Genomic DNA, 11,163 nt, shown 5'->3' with positions numbered 1-11,163 from the left:
TTTATTTAAAGTATTTTTCCCAGTCACTGCAATCAACCAGGCAAAAGAGATCAGCAAATGAGATTTTGGTGGCTCAGGAGTCATAGGTTGGAAAGCCTTGATATAAGAGGAGGTATTCACTTTTATGAGGTTCAGAAACTCCTTTGTGCTGTAATGCATGATGTTCTCAAGTAGCCGTAGAAGACCGGGCAGCGAGTCCCAAATGAACCTTTTCATCCTCTGATGGTGTTTAACTCTTTCCCTTTCTTTCATCTCATGATCCTCACACTGCAATTTTAAAACTTCCCAAGTTTTAGGTTTCCCCTCATTATCACAGGCACTGATCTCTTTCCTATGTGCATTATCCACCCAACTGGCCAGTTTTGATTTTTCAGTCAGCTCCTCAGCTCTCTTTCTCCAGAATGGCATTAACCCTTTCCAGTGCCTCTTCTGCTTTAGTACATAGATCTATATCCCAAGTTCCCCCTAATGGCGAATTCTCATTTCCCAACTTTTTGTTTAGGCATGCCAACAGACGTCTGTACTGTACTTCATTTTCGGGGTCATCCCAGCATAACCAATGTAAAGGGGTTCCGACACCCGACTTATCCAGCGCTTTCACTTTTTACTTGTTTCTATGTACTGCACCAGTGTCCACTTCAGGGTCCTGACCTTCGCGTGGGGGATTTCCCCTCTTAACAACCAGTCTAAGGCAGGGTGGTTGAGACAGACAGACACTGTAACTATTCTATACCTTGGTCTGAACACTTTTTATACCTTCCCAATCTTATACTAACCCCCTCCCTTTTCCCAATTGCCCGACTCAGGGACTCAACCCCGGTCACCGGGGGACTCTATCCTCCCGGATCTCTTTTCCAGTTACCTGTCCCTAAAGCTTTCTATAGGGATGTGATGAATAAGAGGATGAATAGGGTAGGAATAGGGCCAATTAGAAGCTCTCTGATGAAGGGTCTAGGCCCGAAACGTCAGCTTTTGTGCTCCTGAGATGCTGCTTGGCCTGCTGTGTTCATCCAGCCTCACATTTTGTTATCTTGGAATTCTCCAGCATCTGCAGTTCCCATTATCTCTCATCCTCTGATGGTGTTGTGTTCCATAAGTAGGAACTAATTTTTAATTTACTTGTGGGATACTCGTGTGCCACTGGCTAGTCCAGTATGAATTCCCTGTCCCTAGCTGCCCTTGAGAAGATGGTACTGAGTTGCCTCCTTGAACTGCTCCAGTTCACATGCTGACTCATGATGCCCTTGGGGAGAAAATTCCAGGATGTTGACCCAGCAACACCGAAGGAACGGCCGATATATTTCCAATTCAGGATGGTGGATGGCTGGGAGGGGAACGTGGAGGTGGTGGTGTTCTCTTTCTGCTCTTTATAAAACAATAAAATAGGACATAGAACAGTACAATGAAGGAACAGGCCTTCAGCCCACTATGTCTGTATTGGCCATGATACTATTCTATTCTAATCCAATCTGCCAGCACGTGTATCGTATCAGTGTCTTCCCTGCCTGTTCATGTTTCTGTCTAAATATCTCTTAAACTGTGCTATTGTATCTGCTTCCACAACTTCTCCTGGCAGCTACCACTGCTCTCTCTCACCAGATGCTGCCAGCCCTGCTAAGTTTTTCCAGCTTTTTCTGCTTTTGTAACTTATTATCTGCTTCATCACGGGGTATGATTTCAACGCAAATATAAAGCTGAGAAAAAAAAATGGGAGAAATGGCAAGTCATCCATGGCTCAGTGGGCAGCACTAGCACCTGAACCAGACAGTGATAAGGTTACTTCTCACTCCGGAGGTTTGAATATAAAATTCCAGGCTTGCGGTCCCAGATCCTAGAACTGAGGGAGTGCTGGGATGTCCGACATACTGGTACCATCTTTCAGATGAAATATTAAACACGGGTTGTGCATGCCCTCTCAGGGGGGTGTAGAATATCCCAGGGCTGTGATTTTAGAGAAAAGTAAGTGAGTTAGCCTTGGCGTTTGGGGATAATGCTAAAAACTCAGTTATTGACGTGCACCCATGCACAAACAGGCCTGAGTTTCTGGAGCTATTTTAAGCCCAATTAAAACTCTCGGCATTGCCATAACTATGTGAAGGATCTGCATGGCACATTCACATTGAATTGAGTTATGCTTTATCTTGTGCTTTAGGCTAATACTACTCTCTCCGTTTTGAGATTCCTTTGAGGCAGGATGTGTCTATACATTCATTGTCCCTGAGTCTGCCTTCTCCTTATCCCTCAATGAAGCACTCTAATGCTTGATGTCCCACTCCTTTATTTATATCTGTACTTTGTGGGTTCTCAAATGCAGCTGCGTAGTGCAGTGTCTAAGACCTCTCTCCTCACAAACTTATTCTAGACTGGAATCACTCACTTACTCGGCCTGGGCAGCCTGGGAAGGTAAGCCCTAGTTATAAAAGTCTTACGTCGCGTGACTGTGGCCTTCAGTTGCTCAGTGGCAGGAGTCGAGGAAGATAAGCTTTAGTTATAGAAGTCTTACCTCACGTGGGAGGAGGATTCCTGGAGCAGGCGCGAGTGGTCGACTGGGTGATGGTTATCTTTCACCCAATAAATTTGGCAACTATCACCAAGGACAGCAGTGTGTGACTGCGAGTGAGGCAGACAGAGGGACCCTGCAGACAGGAACAGAGGAGCCGCAGCCCTTGACATTGTCCCACAGGTATGAGGCACTTGCTCCCTGCGTGGATGAGGAGCAGGGCTGCAGGAAGGATGGGTCAACTGACCATGGCACCACGGCCCAGCGGCCATTCAAGAGGGAGGAGCTAAAAGACAGACTGTAGTTGTAGGGGATTCCATCATCGGGGGGATAGACAGTATCCTTTGTGAGCAGGATAGAGAATCCCACATGGTGTATTGCCTGCCTGGTGCCAGGGTGCGAGGCATCTCTGACCGGCTTGAGAGGATACTAGAGAGGGAGGGAGAGGATCCAATTGTTGTGGCCCACGTAGGTATCAACAATATAGGCAGGGCTGGGAAAACAGGCCTGTTTCAAGATTATGGAAAGCTAGGAACAAAATTAAAAAACAGGTCTTCAAGGGTCATAATCTCTGGATTGCTGCCTGAGCCACATGTAAATTGGCAGAGGGAGGCAAGGATCAGTAAAGTAAACATGTGGTTAAAAGAGTGGTGTGGAAGAGAGAGTTTCCTTTTCATGGGGCACTGGCATTAGTTCTGGGACAGGAGGGATCTACCGCTGGGATGGACTCCACCTGAACAGGGCCAGGTCCAGTGTTCTGGCAAAAAGGGTAAATAGGGTGGTTCATAGGGCTTTAAATTAGTAAGGAGTGGGGAAGGGAGAAGTGAGCGTAGAGGGAGAATAACAATTAGTGTAAGGCAAAGCAGCAGGTTAGCAGGTGACGAGGAAGCTTCAACTTCATGGAAAATCAGGAAAAAAGTTAAAGGGAGGAGAATTCAAGAGCTGTTAGTAATGGAGGTGATAGGGCCCAAAAAGAAGGTGCAAAAACTGGAGTTAGGGCACTTTATCTGAATGCTCGGAGTATTCGAAACAAGGTGGGTGAGTTGACGGTGCAAATCGTGGCAAATGGGTATGATTTAGTGGCCATTACAGAGACACGGCTACAGGATGGTCATGACTGGGAGTTATATATCCAGGGGTATCAAACTGTTCTGAAGGGCAGACAGAAAGGTGAGGGAGGTGGTCTCGCTCTGATTTTTAAGGATGATATCGGGCCGGCAGTGGGAGATGATACAGGCTCTACTGAACAAAACGTTGAATCCGTTTGGGTGGAAATTAGGAATAGCAGGGAGAAAAAGTCACTGATAGGTGTGGTCTATAGGCCACTAAATAATGATATCGTGGTGGGGAGGGAAATAAACGTAGAAATAGTGAATGCATGTAAAAATGGTGCAGCAATTATCATGGGGGATTTTAATCTACATAACAATTGGTCAAACCAGGTCGGTCATGGAAGCCTTGAGGAGGGGTTCACAGAATGCATCTGAGATAATAGATTAGATTCCCTACAGTGTGGAAACACGCCCTTCGGCCCAATAAGTCCACGCCACCCTTTGAAGCATCCCACCCAGATCCATCCCCCTATAGCCCACACACCCCTGAACACTATGGGCAATTTAGCATGGCTGATCCACCTAGCCTGCACATCTTTGGAATGTGGGAGGAAACCGGAGCACCCAGAGGAAACCCACAGAGACATGGGGAGAATGTGCAAACTCCACACAGACAGTCGCCTGAGGCTGGAGTTTCCTTGAACGATATGTAATGGAACCTACGAGGGAGCAAGCTATCTTAGTCCTATGTAATGAGACAAGAATAATTAATGATTTATCAGTTAGGGATCCTCTCGGAAGGAGCAATCACAGTATGGTTGAATTTAAAATACAGATGGAGCATGAGAAGGCTAAAATGCCCTATGCTTAAACGAAGGAGACTATGAAGGAATGAGGAAGGCGTTAGTTAAGGTAAAATGGGAGCAAAGATTTTATGGTGGCTGAATTGAGGAACAGTGGAGGACTTTGAAAATGATTTTTCACATTGCCCAGCAGAAGTATATCTCAGTGATAAGGAAGAACTGAATGAAAAGAAATAGTCAGCCATTGATGTCTAAGGAAATAAAGGAAAGTATCAGATTGAAAAAAATAAAAAGCAAAGAGTAGTGGGAAACTAATAGACTGGGAAATCTTGAAAGGCCAACAGAAAGAGACAGAAAAAGTTATCAAGAAAAGTAAGAATATGAGAGTAAACTAGCTCAAAATATAAAAACAGGCAGCAAAAGTTTCTATAAATATGTAAATCGTAAAAGTGTGGCAAAGGTAAACATTGGTCCTTTAGAGGATGAGAAGGCCAATTTAATAACGGGGAATGAGGAAATTAAACAATTATTTCATGTCTGTCTTCACAGTGGAAGACACAAATAACATGCCGAAAACTGAAGGCAAGAAGTTTATAGCAGGTGAGGACCTAAAAACTAATGTTATCACTAAGGAGGCAGTGCTGGGCAAACTAATGGGGCTAAAGGTAGACAAATCTCCTGGCCCTGATGAAATGCAACCCAGGGTATTAAAAGAGGTGATAGGGGAAATAGCAAATGCACTAGTCAAATTCACAGGACTTTGGGGTGGTTCCCGCAGATTACCAAACAGTCAATGTGACGCCACTATTCAAAAAAGGAAGTAGACAAAAAGCAGTGATAGTAGGAACTGCCGATGCTGGAGAATCTGAGATAACAAGGTGTAGAGCTGGATGAACACAGCAGGCCAAGCAGCATCTCAGGAGCACAAAAGCTGACGTTTCAGGTTGAGACCCTTCTTCAGAAATGGGGAAGGGGAAAGGGGATTCTGAAATAAATAGGGAGAGAGGGGGAGGTGGATAGAAGATGGATAAAGGAGAAGATAGGTGGAGAGGAGACAAACAGGTCAAAGAGGCAGGGGTGGAGCCAGTAAAGGTGAGTGTAGGTGGGGAGTTATGGAGGGTATAGGTCGGTCCATGGCTGATCTTTTTGAGACTCAGCTCCACTTATCCGTCTGCACACCATAACTCTTAATTCCTTTATTGTTCAAAAATTTATCTAGCCTTGCCTTAAACACATCCAGCGAGGAACAGGGGGCATTGCCGCAAAATAAAGGGAAGCAGATGTAAGGCTGAGGTCAGGAGGAACTTCTTCACCCAAAGGGATGTGAATCTGTGGAATTCCGTGCCCAGTGAAGTGGTTGAAGCTACCTCACTGAATACTAAAGGGCTGAATGGCCTCAGAACTTAAAAACTCATTACTTCTTTCAGCAAAGAACGAGGTAAGACTGATCATTTAAGAATTGCAGAAACATGACTCATTGGTGGGCAGGACTGGCAGCTTAATGTCCTGGCGTATAGATGTTTTGGTAAGATAGAAAGGGAGGCAAGAGAGGGGGAGGGAGTGGTGTTGGTTAGGGAGAGCATTATGACTGTGCCAAGGGAGGAGATTCCTCGGAGATCGTCCAATCAATTTACATAGGTGGAACTTAAGAGTAAGAAAGGGATGATCACCTTGTTACAACTGTAACCTCCAGTAGTCAAAGGGAAATTGAGACACAAATATATAAGGTGACCCCAGATATCTGTTTAAAAAAAGGGTTGCAATGGTAAGGGATTTTAACTTTCCAAACATAGGCTGGGGCTGTCAGTGTTAAGAACTTGGGTGGGGAGTATTTTGTTAAGCAGCCGTGTCTTTTTCACTGATGTGCTGGGCTCCTTCATCATGGAGGAGGTGGAATTTATAGATTCAATGCTCTATCACTTGCGGCTTATTCTGTTTGGCATGCAAGTAGTCCTATTTGATAGTTTTGGAAGCTGTGACATTAACAAAACATTTGACAAACAATAATACTATTTATTGGCAGCTCACCACTGCTGAGTGAGAAATTTACCATGCTGCTCATGAAAAGCATAAAAGACAGATGGAATTGCTCCCCATGCTGAGATGATCCTTGCTGAATGCATTGTTCAATTGTGTCACCCATCGCACCCCGGTCCACATCTTTCAGACCCCTTTCACATTTCACCCAATGTGAAATCAAGAGAAACAGTCCTTACAAAACTGATATGAAATAGCACCAGCAGTCTCTCCATTTGCAAAACTACAAGATTGCAACTTTTTAAATTAACAAACCAGAGCAGTTACAACTGGCCTTCCCCTTCCCCTACTGCATCCCTCAACCAGCCTAGTTCGTCCCCTCCCCCCACTGCACCACACAACCAGCCCAGCTCTTCCCCCCCACCCACTGCATCCCAAAACCAGTCCAACCTGTCTCTGCCTCCCTAACCGGTTCTTCCTCTCACCCATCCCTTCCTCCCACCCCAAGCCGCACCCCCAGCTACCTACTAACCTCATCCCACCTCCTTGACCTGTCCATCTTCCCTGGACTGACCTATCCCCTCCCTACCTCCCCACCTATACTCTCCTCTCCACCTATCTTCTTTACTCTCCATCTTCGGTCCGCCTCCCCCTCTCTCCCTATTTATTCCAGCTCCCTCTCCCCATCCCCCTCTCTGATGAAGGGTCTAGGCCCGAAACGTCAGCTTTTGTGCGCCTGAGATGCTGCTTGGCCTGCTGTGTTCATCCAGCCTCACATTTGATTATCTCAGTTACAACTGGCAACGTCTTTATAACCAATTTTGGGATGAGACTTGTTTCACCCTGATTCTTTCTGAAGGGTGAAAATCTATTAAAAATGAGATCAGATGAGATGTCATTAAATGGCAGAACAGGCTTCAAGGGCTGAGTGGCCTACTCCTTTTCCTTGTTTGCATGTTTATTGACACAAATGGAATGATGCTCCATGCAGACTGAGAGAGAACATGGTCATTTTCTTCATTCGTAACTAGCTGGAAGTCGAATCTAACCACAAACCAACTTGAAGCAGTAGTTCAACATGACCCTGTAAGCCGTTAACCCAACAGAGACGATCGCATCTAAAAGTCAAGGGGCTTGTTGAAGTCAAGTGAACAATCCAACAAAGTGCAGCTGTCCATGTGGTTCAGGAAGTCACAATGAAAGAATGGCCCAAAAAGTATTAAATTGTGGTCACAAGAGCATATTGGGCATACGGAGACTAATTTTTTTTATTCACTCACAGGATGTGGGTATCTTTAGCTAGGTTAGCATTTATTGCCCATCCCTCATTGCTGAGAGGGCAGTTAGGAATCGACCACATTGCCGTGGGTTTTGAGTCACATGTAGGCAAAACCAGGTAAGGATGTAGATTTCCTTGCCTGAAGAACATGAGTGAAGTAGATGAGTTTTCCCTGACAATTGACACTGGTTTCATGATTCTCATTAGACACTTAATTTCAGAATCCTTCCTAAATTGAAATTCCATCATCTGCTAAATTTCTGGATTAATAGCCTAGCAATAATACCACTTGGTCATTACCTCCCTATGGCAGCTTATGATGTGTAACGTACAGAAGAAATAAAATCATTATCCTTAAGGAGCTGAAAGGAAAGATATTAAAGCTTATCCATGCAAGACACTGAGGAATTGGAATCAAGTCTGACAAAGCTAGGTGATGTGCTCTACTGGCCAAACATAATCAAGGACTACATCAGGTAGAGCAGTGCTAGCATTGAGTTTCAATCTAAGCTTGACACCCTAGACAGACCATGGATGAAAGTGTGAGCAGCCATCTTTTCTCTCCCAGTAAACTAATTATCTCGTCAAACGTACACATTTCTTTTGATTGTTGGGACTTTGACCAGTTGGCTTCAATGACTTCTAGTAAAATTGTAGAAAGTCTGAAAGCACATTTCAGCTGTTAAGGCATTCCCAACATTGTGATGAGTGACAATTACCCTTTGGATAATTCAGCTGCTTCACAAAGGATTGCGAACTTGATTGGGACCAAGAAGGCAGCTCATCTACACCTTTACAAGGTCAACTAGGGATGGACAATAAATGATGGTCATGTCCCATGAGTGAATAAAATAGTAAAAACAAAATGTTTGTCACATCACTAGACACCTGCCCCACAAGACCCTTGAGAAAGGCAGTACCCTTGATCTCTCAAAGGCAGGATGTGAAACAGGATGTCCAAACAACAGTTCTATGTTTTGGATTGGTTGGCCTGCCTTTTATAGTTCACTCATGGATTCAACACTGCAGTTACAGCATGCACCTTTATGTACAAGTAGTAGCTATTGGCCGTTAATAGTGATGGCAGAGGATCCAAATTCCTTCCATCTAGGAATCTCTCCCGCTCTGACAGTCTCCTGTTGGAGTGTTTGAAAGGATTTATGTGCTTTGTCCACATCATGAACACACTTTCTTTGGCTGTCAAGCCCTGAGGTAGGACTTGGACCCCTAATTTCTGTTCAGAGTTAGGTACACTACACTCTGACTTCCATAGTCAGGCTTGGAAGTCCAACAAATGAGCAGAATGAGTCTGAATGTTCTCACTCTCCCCATCTCTTGCTTCATTGCCCTCTCTCTTCACTCTGCCTTTCTCTTTCTCTTCACTATCTCTCAGTTTTGTGAGAAAGACTGTAATCTTCAGGGTACACTCAGTTCCAAGGGTGCTGAATTGAACTGTTTTTACATGTTGGGGGCATGCAATTCCATCCAACATTAGGGAAGGGCTTTGTTGCAAGGTTTTCAAACAGTCACTCAGGGCAGTTTCGAGGTGGGGGAGAGGGGCCACTGATAAAGAATTCAAAGGATATTTTCATTGAACCGAGAGCTGGAGATACAGAAGCAGACTCCGTGTTAAAAGTCATGCAGTTAAACTGTACATACTGAGTAAGGCAGCTGAACTAAAGACATGTTCTGAGGAAGGATCTCTGCATCCGAAACATTAGTTCTGCTTCTTCTCCACAGATACTGCCTGAATGTCCAGCAATTTCTGACTTTGTTTCTGAACTGAAGAGATTCTGAGTAGCGCAATTGGTGAGGGGTCAAAAGCAACTGGATGGTTTTCTGGTGTTAGAACTCAAGAAGACCTATAGGAGTAGGCAGCTAAGTATTAGTTAGACAAACAGGAGGCTGGAAGAACATCTAGAGAAAAGGAGCTGTCAATGTTTTGGGTATTAACCTTCCTTAGGGCTCAGTTAAGTGTTAGTGTCAGGGCTCAGCAAAATCCTGGGCAGCTGAGAAAGCGGGAAGGCTGCTGTCTCATTTTTAAATATAAATCATTCATGGGATGCCAGTGCTGTTGCTAGACCAGCATTTATTGTCCATCCCTAACTGCCCAGAGGGCAGTTGAAAGTCCACTACATTGCATGGGTCTGGAGTTACTTGTGAGCCAGACCAGGCAAGGATAGCAGATTTCCTTCTTTAAACCTCATGGTTTTTTTCAAAAATGGAAATTAACAGCAGTTACACAGCTACCATCAGGTCAGCTTGTATTAAATTCTAATTCCACCATCTGCCGCGGTGGGATTCAAATCTATTCAAACTGTATTGGCTGGAGGTTCTGGATTACTGGTCCTATAATATTACTGCTTTGTCACTGTGAAGTGCTCGGAAGAGCATTGATTGCTCTGTACAGCTGAGAGTGTGGGGCCAAAATACTTGCAAAGGTATTTGCATGAAGCAACTCCAACTGGTTGGAGTTCAGTGAAAATGCAAGGAGAAGACCGGCTCATTGAGACTCGCTATCAGTGAAGAGCTGGAGAGTACTGGAGTGCAGTTTCGGAGTCCATAGAAGCACAGAGGTAAGAAAGAAAAGTGATTTAAGAAAGACTTTCAGAGGTGGTAAAAGCATCTCTGGATTGTGAGAGAAAAGAATAATCACTCAACAGGGTCTGGCAGCATCGATTAGAGAGAGAAACAGAGTTTAATGTTTCAAGTCTGGTATGACTTTTCTTTGGAACTAAGGGGCCTGGAATACTAAGGGTCAGGTGTGGCTCAGATAGCAGTCCTGCTCCTGGCCTAGTTGTCAGAGCTGGCCTGACTCATAGAACCTTAAAATCTCTACAATGTGGAAGAGGCCATTCAGCCCATCAGGCCTGCACCAACCCTTTGAAGAGCATCCCACCCAGACCCAGCCCCCTACCCTATCCCCATAACCCCACATTTCTGTAGCTAATCCACCTTGTTTACTCATCTCTAGACACAACGGATAATTTAGCATGGCCAGTCCACCTAAGGCGAACATCTTTGGGCTGTGGGAGGAAATCAGAGCACCTGGAGGAAACCCACACAAACACGGGGTGAATGTGCCAAATCCAAAACAGACAGTTGCCCGAGGTTGGAATCAAACCTGAGTCCCACTCAGAGCAGTGTTGAACCTTATTCCTCCCAGGTGAATGTAGACAATCTCCCTGGAACTATCCTGAATAAGATGACTACTTTAATTTTTGAATCATACAATTAATAGCAATAATGAGAGTGGATTGTTCTGAGTCAATATTTAGTGCCCAACATCATTGTTCAAACAACTGAACGATCTGATCTCCATTTCTGTGAGAATAGCCAATTGCCAAATGAAAGCAAAATTCTGCAGATGTTGGAGGTGTAAAATAAAGATAAGAACAAGCTGAAGAAACTCGACAAGTCTGGCAGCTTCTGTGAAGCAAAATCAAGGTAAAGTTGCCATAGTCCTAGCAGACCATAGGCTGCTGTCTCATTAGAGACAGAGTGAGAGAGGGAGAGACGTGACTGATGATGGGTTTAACCTGAGGGTGATCA

Source organism: Stegostoma tigrinum, chromosome 45 (genome assembly GCF_030684315.1).
Source record: "Stegostoma tigrinum isolate sSteTig4 chromosome 45, sSteTig4.hap1, whole genome shotgun sequence".
Classification (NCBI taxonomy): domain Eukaryota; kingdom Metazoa; phylum Chordata; class Chondrichthyes; order Orectolobiformes; family Stegostomatidae; genus Stegostoma; species Stegostoma tigrinum.
Note: the sequence above shows the minus strand (reverse complement) of the source record.